This window comes from Lynx rufus, unplaced genomic scaffold (assembly GCF_022079265.1).
Source record: "Lynx rufus isolate CCGP_SWC_20201006 ecotype Redwood Valley unplaced genomic scaffold, mLynRuf1.p SCAF_17, whole genome shotgun sequence".
Lineage (NCBI taxonomy): Eukaryota > Metazoa > Chordata > Mammalia > Carnivora > Felidae > Lynx > Lynx rufus.
Genome location: NW_025814831.1, coordinates 43,886,680 through 43,898,884, shown reverse-complemented (window position 1 = coordinate 43,898,884; position 12,205 = coordinate 43,886,680).

The following is a 12,205-nucleotide window of genomic DNA, read 5'->3' as shown; positions in this document are numbered from 1 at the left end:
GTCTAATTAGAACAAGTACTCTTGGAGTGCCCAGGTGGCTCAGTCGTTTGAATGTCCGACTCTTGATTTCAGTTCAGGTCATGATCCCAGGGTTGTGGGATCAAGCCCTGTGTCAGGCTCTGCACTGAGAGTGGAGCCTGTTTAAGATTCTCTCTCTCCCTCTGTCCCTCTCCCAGCTCATGCTCTATGTTTCTCTGAATAATAAAAATAAAAATAATAATAATAATAATAATAAAAGAACAAGTACTTTCATATGTTGAAAAGTAAATTTGGTACACTCCCTTTTGTAAATCAAGTTGACAGTATATACTAAAAGTCTTAAAAAAGGATTATTAGGTTTGCTTCTAAGAATTTATCTCAAATGCGCAATCCTAAGTACCCCAAAAATTTATGCTGAAACTACTCATCATAGCATTATTTATAGTGCAAACATTGGTAACAACCTAAAGATGGATGTGTGTTGAATTTGATTGGAATATATACAGTGAAATTTTTGCAACAATTAACATTTTAGTGTAATATTTAAAATAACATGAACTTTTTCTATGTTGTTAAGTTTTAAAAATTCAGAATATAAATATACGTGTGTGTATGTATCACAATGATCTAAAAGCAATTCTCCCTAAACTATAGACAAAGACTAAAATAAAATGCCTCAAAATATTAATAATGGTTATCATTTGAGGGTGGCACTATGTGTGGCTTTTTTTCTTTCCACTTCTCTGTGTTTATGTTGAACATGTATTACTGTTACAGTGGGGGGGAGCCTGCATGTTACTGCAAAATCGAGCAGAATCGAGGCACTGTCCTCTATACAAATCAGGAATTTTATGGGCTTTCTGTGCAAGCTCAGAAAGCTTTTATAAAGGAAATGAAGACTTTGGCAATAGGCTCAGGATAGTTGAGCCATTGTAGGAAAGTGGAGAAGTCCCTCAATTAGGAAAAAAAAGTGGGTAAGTCCCTTAGGATGGATACTTTCTCTTCTAACACTTCATTCTTTAGAAGAAGAGCAAAAGTAGAGTTAGGTGATGGATTCCTTTTCCAAATACATAAAGGAACAAAAAAGCAACAGCCATTTAGTTAGTGCTTAATATGTGCTAGGTTGGTTTGAAAGGGTGAAAAGCTAAATGTGATGAATGGGTGAATGAAAAGAAGGATGGTTACAGAATTTCACTTCCAGCCATCACATAGGAAGGACCCTGCGGTCAGATTATAGCTAAAGAGCTGGTCTTCCCACCTGTAATTCGGCAATAATCCTTGTCGCCCTTACCTCCCATTCCCATCCATCTTCAAGACTGCAGAGAGAGTGATCTTTTCAAAGAACAAACCTTCAACGGATTCCCAGTACCTCTCGAGATAAAATCTAAATTTATGGTGGCTGACAACGCCCTTTAAGATCTGGCTTTGACTTATATCTCCAGCTTCCTCTTCTGCTTCCTCACTCCACCTTCCAGGCATTCTGATCTTCCCCAGGGTTTGACCATCCAGTCTCTTTTGTTTAGCTAACTCCTGCTTGCTTTTCAAGTCTCTGGTTAAATGTTGCCTTCATTGGGAAAATACAGCTGCCCCTACAATATGCACCTACCATAATCACTGCTTTCCTTGTCAGCCCTTTCTGTATGTTACTAAATTCTCTGGTTTGATTGTCCTTATCAGGACTATAGGGTCTGTGAGGGCAAGGGCTAAGTCTGCCCTTCACCTTGATACCTACAATGCCTAACAGAGGAGCAACAGATGTTTACTGAATAAATGGATGAATAAGTGAGATTGTTTGATTATATCCAACTTCTCCAAAACTTTCTCTAAAGACTCACTCTCACTGATGAAAATGCATATTAATATAAAGATGATACACGTTGTGATGGTGGTGGTCCCGGGGATGCTTTGAGTTCTTCATTCAGCACTGTAGTCCTGAATCCTATTCTCACTTAACAGATACATGTGCATGTGTGTATATATTTCAAGAGATTTTTCAAATTAATTTTCATGCCCCTTATGGGGAAAAAAGAGACACTCTGATACATTAACCAATTGTTTCTAATCCTTACAAAAAGATATTTTCATCCAAAAATAGGGGAGTAAATATAATTCATAAAATAATTATAATTTTTAAAGACATAAGAAAATAATACAATACTTTTTATAAAAGTATACAAACTACATATACAAAATAAGCTAATCACTCCCATACATAAAAGTACATATTATATATTTACATAATAAAAAGGTTGGAAGAAAATGCATCATATACTGTGATTCCTTCTGAGCAACATCACATGTAAAATACTGTTCTTGGGGCACCTGGGTGGCTCAGTCAATTGAGCAGCCGACTTTGGCTCAAGTCATGATTCTCATGGTCCGAGAGTTCAAGCCCCACATCTGGCCTACTGCTGTCAGCACAGAGCCTGCTTTGGATCCTCTGTCCCCCTTTCTCTCGCCCACCCCTGCTCTCTCTCCTTCAAAAATAAACATTAAAAAAAGGGCACTTTTCTTCCTTACACTTTTCAGCATTTCTCTTCAGAATGAGCATGTATTACCTTGTTTAAAACACCAGAAGTTATCTTAAAAAACTTTATAATATAAAGACAAATTCGTTTATGGGTAGGCAGTTGTTTCAAATATTGTTTTAAGACAAAAGTCTAGGCATGAACATTTTTCATAGAGCACACATATATATTTAAAAATATTTTACTGGGGGTGGCTGGGTGGCTCAGCCAGTTAACTATCCGATTTCGGCTCAGGTCATGATCTCACAGTTAGTGAATTCAAGTACTGCCATGGGCTCTGTGCTGACCACTCAGAGCCTGGAGCCTGTTGCAGATTCTGTGTCTCCCTCTCTTTCTGCTCCTCCTCCACTCACGCTTTCTCTCTCTGTCTCCCAAAAATAAATAAACATTAAAAAAATTTTTTTAAATAAAAATATTTTACTGAATAGATGTAAAAATGCAAATATTTTATACTTAATAGATTCAATGATACAATGACCTTTAATGTAGATGCTACTAGAAGACACTACAGAACTTAATCATCTTTATGTTTTTTACATTTTTTTAATGTTTATTTATATTTGAGAGAGATAGCATGAGCAGGGAGAGGTACAGGGAGATGGAGACAGAATCTGAAGCAGGCTCCAGGCTCTGAGCTGTCAGCACAGAGCCCGTCACAGGGCTCGAACCCATGAAACCGCGAGATCATGACCTGAGTTGAAGTTGGTTGCTTAACTGACTGAGCCACCCAGGCACCCCAAGAACTATAATCATCTTGAATCTGACTTCTCAAATATCCTCATGTTCAGAGTTTTTCATATTTCTCAAGGGAAAACAATTCTTTTTTTTTTTCAACGTTTTTTATTTATTTTTGGGACAGAGAGAGAGACAAAGCATGAACGGGGGAGGGGCAGAGAGAGAGGGAGACACAGAATCGGAAACAGGCTCCAGGCTCCGAGCCATCAGCCCAGAGCCTGACGCAGGGCTCGAACTCACGGACCTCGAGATCATGACCTGACTGAAGTCGGACGCTTAACCGACTGCGCCACCCAGGCTCCCCAAGGGAAAACAAATCTATTAAAGAATATTTCATGAAAAGTTTTGGAAAGTAAATTAATGCACATATTAATATGCCAAACACAAATAAGATGGACATTTTTAAAAAAGGATGGGTGGAGGCAATTAACCAACCATACAGGTACTGTAAGTTGATTAGGGGAGAGGTAATTTGGGCAGAACTGCCTCTTTGAAACAGGCCAGAAGGAGCAGTTTCTACAGCTAGTCTGGGAAAGTCCCTCACCTGCACCACCTATCTCAATAGATCTAGGAAGTTGCTTTTTTTTGTTGTTTTTTTTTTTTTTTTAGCTTAACAATAGGTTCAGTGATAAGCAAAGTTGCCCTCCTCCAAAGCTCCCTGAAGTGCAAAAGGACTAAGAAGATCAAAGGAGCCATTAACCACTCCCTGAACTTCAAAGGTTTCTCCTATAAGAACTCTGAGAAGCAGCTGTGAGTTTATAGATTACTTAGGGACTTCCATTGCAGTGTATAAATATAACATAACAAATACCTTGGCTATCATATTCTTTTTATTTCTTTACTAGGGTTGCATTTTAGATTTTACAGTTTTGTACACATATGAAAATGAACAACAAATCAAAATATATTAAGACTAGAGACCTACACATTCCCAATGAACACAACATATTCTTAGCACTGTGCTCTCTTTTTGCTTTCTAAACCTAGCTTCTTAATGTCTTGTTTCTATATTTTCCCATTCAGAAAGAAAGTAATGAAACAACTACTTTGCTTCACATAGTTTGTGTTTTAATGCAATATTCAAACAAAATCTACAAAATCACTTACTTTTCCTGGATTGGTTTCCAGACTCAGGTCCCTAGTAATGAAAGTGTCTCTTCACTAAAGCATTTCATGCAAGCTGGGGTGACCCACAGCCCAAACAATTCAGTCAGTCATGTGCGTGCAGACTGTTGTGTTGTCATTGAACACGTCGTCTCAAAGTGGTTCATTTTAACAATAAGAACTGCATCTCTAAGTGATTTTTTTTTTACTTTTAATGAAATTATTAAAAAATTAAATTCTGTATTGAAATATCACATATATACATAAATCATAAGTTTACACTTCAATACATGTCTATAAAAAGTATACACTCCTGAAATCACCAGCATTCAGATTAAAAAAAAAAAACAGATTATAGAATATTTCCAGCACCTCAAAACTCTCTCTTTGACCCTCCTCTACATTCCTGACTTCTGATACCGACTATAGTAGCCAACAATGGCCAGACACACATAAAAACAGCTCTGACCCACAACCCGGAGCAACCTGCCCACCAACCCCCATCTACAGTGAACAACCCAGGAAGCCAGGCTGCTCTGATTTGGACCTGGAGGAAGCCAGAGTGCTACCTCTGCTAACAATGTGGGAATCCAAACCAACTTTTGTAACAACTGACCCCAATGACCAGGACTTGATTAATGACTGACAGCTTCTCCAGTTTTCGTCCCTGCTTCCAACTTCAGACCAATGCGAGAAAGACAAGTATGCACCCCTAGCCAATCCTGTGTTTATTTTAATAAAAAGAATCTGAAGTGAAAGACCCTAGAATATACTACTAGATTCTTAGGACCTTTGAGGATACTTTTCTTACCACTTCTAGTGATGAGAAGTCCTGTATAAATAAACGTGTTTAAAGACATTTATACCGAGAGACATTTACAATCTGAAAAGGGTAGAGCAAGATCAATCTTTGATTCATGCATTCAGAATTATGTATTATGCATCTACCAGTAAAAAGAGAAGTAAGACACAATTCCCATCCTTAAAAGTCTTCTATTCTAGGAGTGCCTAGGTGGCTCAGTTGGTTGGGCATCCAACTCTTGATTTTGGCTTAGGTCATGATCTCACAGTTTGTTAATTTGAGCCTCACTCAACCAGAGGGATTCTCTGTTTCCCTCTCTCTGCCTCTCACTTGTGTGCTGTCTGTCTCTCAAAAATAAATAAATAAACATTAAAAAAAAAGTCTTCTAAAAGAAGCCACAGAAGAGCAAAGAAGCCATGAGCAAGTTTGGTCACAGAAATCGGAAGAACTCAGAGTAGGGAGAAGTCAGTTTTGCAAGTGGTGAGAAGGTAGGCGTGTGTGTGTGTGTGTGTGTGTGTGTGTGTGTGTGAGAGAGAGAGAGAGAGAGAGAGAGAGAGAGAGAGAGAGAGATATTAGGAATGGTGGAGGTAATGATTTTAAAAACCAGTAGCAGGATGAGCACAGATACACAGACCAGAAAATCATCTTACACCTTACACATTTTGGGTATTACAAGTAGCAGTTTGGTTCAAAGTTCACTCATTCATATATACAATAATTATTAAATGAATGCTTTCGGTTGAAATTGTGAATGGCAAGAAATAACTCATGCTTCAAAATAAGATGATCAAGAGCGTCTGGTCTACGCAGTGAACACAAAACATGGCCTTCCTAACATCCATTCCCCATTCTTCTAACAGAACCTCAGTTTTGTTAGTATACACCTTTCTCCCCCAACATGTATGCCTCCAAAGAAGCTCACCCACTCTTAGTCCCAGGTAGCCTAGTATTATCCATATTTAATAAGTGGGATAAACCTAGTCTCTTTCCACTGGCTGACTCTGGAATAGCACATGAGCAATTATAATCAAGGGGACACCAAGAGAGGTTTGCTAGAGGCTTCTGGGAAAATAACTCTGTGAGTTACCGAAAGCCTGTCCCTTCCTTTCACTGGGCATGAATCAAGAAACACATAGCCCCAAACACTTATGGCAACTGTATTATAACTAGGAAGGAAAGCAGCTTTAGGATGGAGCTGACTTAATGAAAGGCAGGAGAAAGAAACCTGGGTTCTCAAATAATATCATTGAACCAATTAACCCTAAAGTTCACCTTGTCATCGATAGTCTTTTACATGATCTAGTTCACTCCCTTATTTTCTTAAAAGCTAGATTGAGTTGGTTTTTCTGTTATTTGTGACCAAAGCACCCCAATTAGATTTGATTATTAGGCAATGGGGAGTCACTGAAGAAGTTTAAGCAAAAGACTGAAATAATCGATTTGCATTTTTTGAAACATTTATTTATTTTTGAGAGAGAGACAGAGAGAGAGAGAGAGAGAGCAGGTGAGGCAGTAAAAGCAGGGGACAGAGGATCTGAAGCAGGCTCCGTGCCAAGAGTAGAGAGTCCGATGCGGATTCAAACTTATGAACTGTGAAATCGTGACCTGAGCTGAAGTAACACTGTGAATGACACTTAACCCACTGATTCACCCAGGCACCCTTGGTTTGCATTTTATGAGGACGACAGTGGCAGAAATGTTGAGGATAGATGGGTGGGATGGGAGAATGGCTAACATCTACTGAGGGCACACCATGTGCTTATATTAGTCTGAACACTTTATATATATTAATTCATTTAACCTTCCAAAACTCTATGAGGCATGCAGTATTACCCATATTTGATAAGAACAATCTGAAACTCAGAGACATTAAGTTGTCTAAGATCACATAGCTAGTAAGTGGCAGAGCCAGGATTTGAACCCCAATTTTATTATAGATATTTCTTCACCTCCCCTGGTCCCCAGCCATATATATCAGGAAAAGCTCATCTTACTCTCAGCCTCAAATATGCCTCATTGATGTAAGAGTATACCCAATAACTGGGTTTCCGGTGACCGACTCAGGAATAGGCCAGTCACCCAATTCTGGTCTGGCTTCTAACCACCAATTTATGCTGCTTATTTCATAGGGCTATTGTGAGAACTAAAATGGGTTATTGCTTATAAGATACTTAACATATGGTAGGCCCATAATAAATGCTAGCTACTGCTGTGATGATTTTGTCTACTATATCAAGAAAAACTGAGGAGGGGCGCCTGGGTGGCTCAGTCGTTTAAGTGTCCGACTTCCGCTCAAGTCATGATCTCACAGTCCGTGAGTTTGAGCCCCGCGTCGGGCTCTGTGCTGACAGCTCAGAGCCTGGAGCCTGCTTCAGATTCTGTGTCTCCCTCTCTCTCTGCCCCTCCCCTGCTCATTCTCTGTCTCTCTCTGTCTCAAAAATAAAATAAAAACATTAAAAAAGAATTAAAAAGAAAAAAGAAAAACTGAGGAGTGTTCAGAGGAGGAGGGCATAGGTGTGGTAGGACAGAAGCCAAGGGAAGGAGTTTCGGAAGGGCATAGCAGGATCAAATGCCATGGGAAAATAAAGTGACATGAGAGTTCAAGAGACTAATGGGACTAGCCTTTGGGACATACAAGTGACTTTTTGCCGGAGAGGTGACCGTGGAAGGGTTGAGGTGGAAGCCAACTGATTGGCTAACAAGAGACTTGCACCTGAGTGCAGACTGTGGCTACCTACTACATATTAGCAGTTTCACTGTGATGGAAAGCAGAGAGAGAAAGGATGGTAGGAGGAGTCTCCAGATGGGGTGCATTTATAAGCTTTGAGGCAACAGCCAGCAAACGTACCACTGAAAATTCAGGAGAGAGAACGATGATGGGACAGGTCCCAAAGGAGACTTGAAAGAAACTGTAAACAGTGTATCGTTCTACTTTTTACCCTAAAACTGCTCTAAAAAATAAAGTTATATATATACATATATATAATATATACACATTTTATATATATAATATATATTATATATAATAATATATAATATATAATAATATATAATTATTATATATAAAATATATTTTAAAAATATATAAAATATTATATATAATATATTATATATTATATTATATATTATATATAATATTATAATATATAATATAATAATAATATATAATATAATAATATATAATATACATATTTTATATATATTATATATTATATATTTTATATATATATAAAAATAAAGTTACATATATATATATATATAACTTTAAAAAAAAAGGAGACTAGAGAGAGGTATTAGTCTTGAAGAATTGGGTCATCTTCTACCCTCTAAAACTGAGGGGGAAGGATATAAGGATAAGTGCAGATATAGATGCATTTATTGACACGGGGGGATGGGAGTGGCGCAAGTGCGTCTCTGGAAGAGTTCCTTTTTCCTAGCGACGTGGAGGCAGGGGCATCTGCTGAGAAGGAGAGTGTGAAACAAGTAGTGGTCAAAGATGAAGCTAGCCTCGAAAACTGGTAAAAACAACTCTAGAGTACCGACAGCTGAGAGCATAGCTAAATTGGAGACCAAATATTTTCAATGGCTTTAATATAGAGGAATATATGATTCTGCCAGCACCTCTCACTTACCCAGGTGGAGATAGGAGAATCAGCCTGTCCCTGCCCTTGGCACGTTATGAAAGTACGAGGTTGAAAGTAACAGAAATAGTGACCATTTGCCCATAGTCCTCTCCCGTTCCTCATACTCCCCTGAGGCCTCAGTTATACAAACAAAATCTGTGCCTACAATTGGGACTGCCAAACACTGCTCTCAAAGGGACACAGCATTAAAAGAACAGAACGTCACTTCCTCAAATTCAAAGGGAAAAATCAAGTTGTTAATTAAAGCACTTTACCTGGGAATCTCGTAGTGTTCCAGGATTGCAGGTGGTAAAACAACATCCTTATATTCATCCTTTGATTAAATTCTATAGACCTCAAATTCGATGTATCCCCTTTCTTTCATCTAAGATAAAACAAAGAACACTCATATTCAAGGCTTTATGTATAATAGATAGGATTAGTAGGATTAAGAGCCACATGGCACATAAAACTATACAAATATTTAAATTATTCAGTATATGTGCCTATGGCACATAACATGACATCCTGCTGAGTCCAGATAACTTAAAACATCTCTCTGTTATTAACATCTTCATTCCCAGTTACCTTTATGAAAACTGGCCAATAAGAGAAAAATGTCTAGTTGTTAGAATTAGGAAGGAACTTTTCTCCTTTCAAGCTAACTTAAGGAAGCTGCTTGAGGATATTGTTTCAAAATTGATGTTGGTTATTTTAGTTGATTTAATGAGGAGTTTTTTCTTCTAAAAAAAAAAAAAACTTAAGGTGTGTCCTTTCATTATTCAAAAGAGAACAAAGACAATAGTAACTAAGTGACTATTGTATCATAAGATATTGCCAAGCAATGAAAATACTAATTATCCAGACAAAAGACTGTCCCTTGTTACACTTCCCTGCTCCAAGACCATTTCTTCCTCCTTCCCATGAAGTCATTGCTCATGGAGATAGTTGCCTTTTCAATGCCTCAAAATAGGCAAACATGCCCAAAGCGCTGAAGTGAATTAATCCTATTTCTATACCTAAAATAATGCTATCACCATATCAGCATATTACTCACAAACATGAGTTTGAAAATACTTTACAAATATAAGGACAGATTTCTTAGGGAAGTCTTCTGATGTCGATGGATCATCATTGGGATCTTACTACTGGGATGTAAAACAAGTCACTGGAGCTTAGATGTCAGAGATCCTATTAGCTTATTCACTAGGAAGGAGGCCAGAATTTACTTTGTAATTGTAAACATCCTGCACTGCTGAGAGAATAGCATAATGTAGTTAAAAAAAAAAAGAAAAGAAAACCCAATAGGTCCCCTTTTATATATTAAATATGTGAATACTAAGTGAAGAAGACTCAGTCACTGACCTCAGGTAGGTCTTTATAATTCTCATCTCTCTGAAAATAACTGTGGGACAACATTAAGTGAGCCCCTGGGTGTGGGAAAGCTCAGTGCCACGTGACAATATGGAAAGAACAGTAAGACTTGGTGCCGCTCATTCATTACAGTGGAGTCGTATCTTTTTTAGGACAGGGTTATTCCACAGATACGGAGAGGCATTTTGCTAGGTAAAAATTAAACATGTCTTGGGGAATTGTGTGGAGACACTTTGGCCATTTTTTTCCCCTGCACTACTTGAACAGATCATTGTTTCTTTGGCTGGCCCCCCAGGTTAAACTTAGAAACTATGTCATTTGAAAAATATGTATTGTTAAACAATGCATGTACATTTGAAAATATGGTTTTATTTTGTACTTTTTAAAAACCATCAGTGGGATCCCATTGTACTTATTAGTTTATTTTACCTCCTTATGGTGTTTAGAAGGTCTTAAGCACTTAAGACAATGTGTGTTTTCTAAAAATGGCCACAGCAGTATTTCTGGTCCCACATGTTCTCTACAAACTTTGCTTCTCCCTATCAAGAAGTAGAATCTATCTCCCCTGCCTCTGAACCTGGATGAGGCTTTATAAGGGCCTGGGTAAAGAGAACGCAGCAGAATTGACACTGCATGACTTCTAAGGCGGATAAACCATAATATGCTTCTACCTGGCTCTCGCTCTCTTAGGATACTCACCCTTAGAACCTAACCCTCATGCTGTGAGGAGCCCAACCAAGTCCACATTAAGAGACCACCTGCAGAGGTCTACAGGGAGTTGAGCTGAGGTCTCCAGCCTGCAGCCTCCAGCCAGTATCAATCACCAACATGAAAGTGAAAACTTTTCAGAGGATTCCCATCTTCAGCCTTCCAGTTGAGGCCCTATGCATAAGGGAGCAGAAAAAAAGTCATACCTGCTGTGCTATCTCAATTCCTGACGCACAGAATCTGTCAGCATAATAAATGGTTGTTTTTTACCACTACCTTGTGGGCGTAATTTGCAATGCAGCCATAGTACCTGGAAGTGTACCAATATATTTTATTATTAATAATTCAATATATTCTATCATATTCAATCTTTCAAACAATAACATAATTAACTATAGTATTTTGGTATCTTAAGCTTAATCATCCTGTATTGATAGACACTTAGGTGGTTTGGACTTATTTTTTCCTATTATAGACAAGGCTGAAATAAACATTTACATCTCTTTGTACACAGATGCCAGTATTTCTACAAAAACCTATAAATCAGTTTTTGTAAAAACCTATAAATGAGTTAATAAATACATGCAAGATACTTACAGCAGTGCTAGCACAGAGTAACACATTATTTTTATCACTACAGATTGAACTTCTAGATGGAACGTGATAGCTTTTCCTTGCTGTCTTTAGTGACAAGGATCCTAATTGTACCTAACTGCTATGCTACAGTAGAGGCCACTTTCTAGAGTTTAGATCAAGGCAGAAAGTTGTAAACATAATCAGTCACAGATTATGTCCCTGAAAACATCCATCTGCTGCTGACATGACTAGCTCTACAAATCAGTTTTCAAAAAACTTGAGTTTGCTCCGTGGGCTGGTGAGTTACAAGAACAGAACTGCTGGAAATCACCGGTTGCGGACTACAGGGGAAAGAGCGCAGCCACATGCTCAAGTGCGTGCGGCTGTTCTATCTGCATCCGCCTGGGCAGACCACTTGGTGGAGTGACTGGGGAGAAGGTTCTGGACGTGTCTTTCCCGGTGACAATTTGTGTCGCAAGTTTAGGAGTGTGCTTTACCAGACGTTGTCACTTTCTTCCACCATCTCTAACTCTTCCCCAGGCGTGCTTGCATCTGTCTAGCACTTTAAATCACATTTACCTCTAAATTCCTGGGCGGAGTGAAGGGGACAAGGAGAGAGGAAGAGGACTGACTATCTGTCCACCGTCTCTGGTCTCAAAGGGGCAGAATAGTTAAACTTAATTCACACTGCAAACAAACCAGTTTTCAACAGCTTTTAACTTCCTGTCTCTTTCGATTTTCTCCCGTTTTGCTCCATTTTTAACGGACTCGGGTAA